General features: G+C 50.0%; 1 protein-coding gene across 4 annotated transcripts in view; it reads right to left on the reverse strand.

Annotated features, from left to right (window-relative positions):
• The window catches only part of phldb2a (pleckstrin homology-like domain, family B, member 2a), a 91,019-nt gene that overhangs the window by 61,045 nt on the left and 24,974 nt on the right, over positions 1 to 5,000 (reverse strand). Inside the window, exon 1 of one of the 4 annotated variants that reach the window (XM_076273729.1) lies at positions 4,424 to 4,764. The exons of the other annotated variants lie outside the window; for them this stretch is intronic. The gene's annotated coding sequence lies outside the window, so the exon portion shown is untranslated. Of the gene's footprint in view, positions 1 to 4,423; positions 4,765 to 5,000 lie in introns of those variants that run through there. 4 annotated transcript variants of the gene reach the window in all.

Below are 5,000 nucleotides of genomic sequence, written 5' to 3' on the forward strand. Positions count from 1 at the left end.
TTAAGCTTTTTTTAAGTTGGCAAAGGTTTGAACTAGCCAACTAGCTCCGCTGGTGGGAAAACGCATGGAACTCATAGCGCTGTCCTATTGCGTGCAGAGGGAATTTGAAAGACAACAGATTATCCCGCCCTTCGGACTGAGCACTGCGAACGGTGAGTTCCCAGACACTACATTTTAATGTGGGTCTGGCTTGTCAGGCTAATAGAAGTGTCTTTGCATCTGAAGACCATAGAAGTGTCTTTGCATCTCAAGACCATAGAAGTGTCTTTGCATCTGAAGACCATAGAAGTGTCTTTGCATCTCAAGACCATAGAAGTGTCTTGGCATCTCAAGACCATAGAAGTGCTGCCTTTGCATCTTCACAAATAGTGGGTTTCTGCCATGCTGATTCTTATACTCTATTTACACAATCACAGGTCTCAGGTCTGCATCAGTGCACAGGTTCATCACAGGTTGGCATGTAACTGGGATGAGCACACACACACACACACACACACACACACACACACACACACACACACACACACACACACACACACACACACCACACACACACACCACACACACACACACACACAGCAAACACACACACCACACACACACACACACACACACACACACACACAGCAAACACACACACACACACACACACACACACACACACACACACACCACACACACACACACACACACATTAAGGGAAGCACACGCAAAGCCCCCGGCCCCCTGGCTGAACCCTGTTTATGAGCTAATGGCAGTAATATGACTGTTACATAAAAACTAAAACTCCTCCAGGCAGAAACCCAGGAAAGCGACAAAACACACAAAGCCACATGGTGACTGGGGAAAATGGGAGAGAGAGAGAGGGAGAGAGAGGGAAAGAGAGAAAGAGAGAGGGGAGGAGTGAGAGAATGGGAGAGAGAGAGAGAGAAAGAGAGGGAGAGAGAGGGAATAAGAGAGAGCGGAGCAAGGAGAGGGGGTTTACTTCTATACTGTTTGGTGAAGTTGAGCACATAGTCTACAATGAAAGCAACGAGAGGTATATAAAAGATATATAAACACAGAAAGGGTATGTCAAGATTCTGCCTTTTCACACCGCGACACAGGTTCGTGAGTGTCGCGATTTCGGTTTTGAATCGTTACAGCCCTACTTCTACTTCGTTACTCCTACTTCTAACTCCACAGCTAAATGAGAGCAGCGTCCTGCTGCTGCTGCTGCTAAATAGCGTCCTGCTGCTGCTGCTGCTGCTAAATAGCGTCCTGCTGCTGCTGCTGCTAAATAGCGTCCTGCTGCTGCTGCTGCTGCTGCTGCTGCTAAATAGCGTCCTGCTGCTGCTGCTGCTAAATAGCGTCCTGCTGCTGCTGCTAAATGAGAGCAGCGTCCTGCTGCTGCTGCTGCTAAATGAGAGCAGCGTCCTGCTGCTGCTGCTGCTGCTAAATGAGAGCAGCGTCCTGCTGCTGCTGCAGCTAAATGAGAGCAGCGTCCTGCTGCTGCTGCTGCTAAATGAGAGCAGCGTCCTGCTGCTGCTGCTGCTGCTAAATGAGAGCAGCGTCCTGCTGCTGCTGCTGCTGCTAAATGAGAGCAGCGTCCTGCTGCTGCTGCAGCTAAATGAGAGCAGCGTCCTGCTGCTGCTGCTGCTAAATGAGAGCAGTGTCCTGCTGCTGCTGCTGCTGCTGCTACTAAATGAGAGCAGCGTCCTGCTGCTGCTGCTGCTGCTAAATGAGAGCAGCGTCCTGCTGCTGCTGCTGCTAAATGAGAGCAGCGTCCTGCTGCTGCTGCTAAATGAGAGCAGCGTCCTGCTGCTGCTGCTGCTGCTAAATGAGAGCAGCGTCCTGCTGCTGCTGCAGCTAAATGAGAGCAGCGTCCTGCTGCTGCTGCTGCTAAATGAGAGCAGCGTCCTGCTGCTGCTGCAGCTAAATGAGAGCAGCGTCCTGCTGCTGCTGCTGCTAAATGAGAGCAGTGTCCTGCTGCTGCTGCTGCTAAATAGCGTCCTGCTGCTGCTGCTGCTGCTAAGTGGAAAAACAGATCCAAGAGGAAGAGCTCAGATTCCAACATCACTGCAGAGGTTCAGCCCAGCCTAACACTCTCTCACACACACACTCACACACACACACACACACACACACACACACACACACACACACACACACACACATCAATCCAGAAGTTCAGCCCAGCCTCTCCTCTCTCTCCTCTCAGTCTCACACACAGACCAAACCAAATTCACAAAACCTACCATCAGTGAAAAGGACCAACCCCACTCAGATGTTCACACCTACACACACACACACACACACACACACGCGCACACACACACACACACACACACACACACACAGACACACACACACTGATGTATATCTGCTGTCTGCACACCAATAAGTAAACACACATGTGCTTGGTCAGACACTCCTGAACTCCCGAGTCTGATACCCCAAATGACTCCCCCTTCATCAGACTGTGTGTGTGTGTGTGTGTGTGTGTGTGTGTGTGTGTGTGTGTGTGTGTGTGTGTGTGTGTGTGCAGGATGTGGGGGATCATTTTACCCCTCAGTGACACAATCCTGCAGCATGAGTTCACCAACCACCTTCCCCTGCACATTTCAAACACACACACAAATAAAGACATTTCATTTGCTATTGTGTCCGATGCATTGATAGATGGAGTGTGTGTTTGTGTGTGTGTGTGTGTGTGTGTGTGTGTGTGTGTGTGTGTGCGCACACACATGCTTTTAAGTAGTCAGGTTATAATTATGGTTTCAGTGTTTGCTGCACAACAAGGTTGTGGGTGCCGGAGGAGAAACTGCGTGTGAAAATGTGAGCACCACTGATGCCTCTGTGTGTGTGTGTGTGTGTGTACACACTCTAAAAAGTGATGTGTTAAAAGTGACATCTGTTGAGTGTGCTCAGAGACAACACATTGTGTGTCAATTTCAACACAGCAATTGTATGGCTGGCTGGGTGAAACACAGATTAAAGCAATTTGTTTGTCTTTCACCCTTTCACCCACCCAGCCACACAAGCGCTGTGTTGAAATTGACTCAGCCCCCTACACACACACAAGCGCTGTGTTGAAATTGACTCAGCTCCCTCACACACACACAAGCGCTGTGTTGAAATTGACTCAGCCCCCTACACACACACACAAGCGCTGTGTTGAAATTGACTCAGCTCCCTCACACACACACAAGCGCTGTGTTGAAATTGACACACATTTGTGTTGTCCCTGAGCTCACACGCCACGTGTCATTTTAACACATCACTCTTGTGTGTGTGAGGGAGCGGAGTCTACACAAACACCCCTGTCTTTAGGTAATGATTTGCAGTGTATATGTGTGTGTGTGTGTGTGTGTGTGTGTGTGTGTGTGTGTGTGTGTGTGTGTGTGTGTGTGTGCGTGTGTGTGTGTGTGTGTGCGTGTGTGCGTGTGTGCGTGTGTACCCCTGACCACAATTTATTGTTTTTACCCTTGTCCATCCTCCAGACTCCTCACACTGTCCCATTGTTTCCTAAGCGTTGGCTGTCCAAACTAATAAACCACTTATTTTAAAATGGGGAGGGGTTGAAGTGTGTGTGTGTGTGTGGGGGGGGGGGGGTAAAAGCTGCAAGTCTGGATCTCTCAGCAGCTCGGGGCTCCGACCCGCGACGGGGAAAAACCGGGGAAAACTCCCTCGCAGACGCAACACCCCCTCGCATCCACCGCCATACATTTAAAACCACATAATAGCTGCGCCCCCCGGGTCCAATGAGCATATTAACCAGCGCGGTTTCCAGGCGGAGGCACGAGACGGAGGTGTAGGTTCCAGCCTGGTTACGGGCCGGCCTTGAGAGGACACCCTGGGAAACGGCCCGGCAGTGACTGTGACTGACCAACTGCAGCCAGCATCCCGGAAAACACCCCCAAAACGCTGGTCTATAGAACAGCACACGGGGTAATAGTCTAACAAACCACGGCAGTGATCAGCACACGGGGTCTAACAAACGATTGCAGTGTGAATGAAAAGTTGGCAACTTTTCGGTCGCGCAACTGTTAACAAGCTAAATGGTCACGTAACCTCACACAATGTCAAGATCACGGACCCCAAACAAGCAGAAATCAAGCTACTTTTCACTACTGATAGTTATACGTTTCACATATCAAAAGTTCCTGAAATAAAGGCTTCACAGTCCGTCTCTAACTCATTCAAACTTCCCGTTAAAACTAACAAAGCGCCAGAAGTTACACAAAGAAACCCGATTAAGTCTCCCTAATCTCCTGATTAGCTGTCGTTATGGGGAGCCTAGCGCGCTCCGGAGCCCCAGCAAACCGCTAAGGCGAAGAGTATTCTAAAAAGACACGGATAAGTGCGTCACCGAGTCGCTCATTCTAGACCAAAGTTTGATGAACTTCGCCAATGCTGTTTATCAGCAGGAAACGACACTGACCTTTGTTTGCCGTCCCATTCGGATCGCTCCGCTGATGATGATGGACGGTTTCTCCTCCTCAGTCCGTGAGATTTTGCATGACAAAGGGGCCAGACACTATGCCCAACGCTACTCCCCTCTCCCTCTCCCTCCAGACGGCACCTCCTCCCCCGCTCCACAAAGTCCGGGCGTTCTGCGCTGGAGTGGAACTGTATCGGTTGGGTGGTCGGAGCTGGGGGACGCGCCAACTTCACAAAAACTAGAAGGGGGGGGGTTGCTGTAGCCCCCTCCTCTTTATCGACCCCGCAAGCCTCACAGAATCAATACCGCCACTATCTCGAACATGTGCACGACGCGCCGTTTGACTTCAAAAACGAACCCACAGAAAAGTTGCGCAAGCCAAATCTACAAAGTCCCGTCTGTTGTTCTACTTGTGAAGAAAAACGAATTGACAGCAGAGTCCGAGACTTTCCAGGGTGAGAGAGGGAAAAATTTAGTTAACGGTCTTTAAAATCTGGCTTCAATCAGCACACATTGCCCTGTCTGGGTTGGGAACTTTTCAGGAGGAACAAATTGAGTTTCATCATGAAGTAACAAG

The sequence above is a fragment of the Alosa pseudoharengus genome, unplaced genomic scaffold, assembly GCF_046254945.1.
Source record: "Alosa pseudoharengus isolate Yale_2024_CS ecotype anadromous, Long Island Sound unplaced genomic scaffold, YU_APseudo_1.1 YU_APseudo_1.1_scf_8, whole genome shotgun sequence".
Lineage (NCBI taxonomy): Eukaryota > Metazoa > Chordata > Actinopteri > Clupeiformes > Clupeidae > Alosa > Alosa pseudoharengus.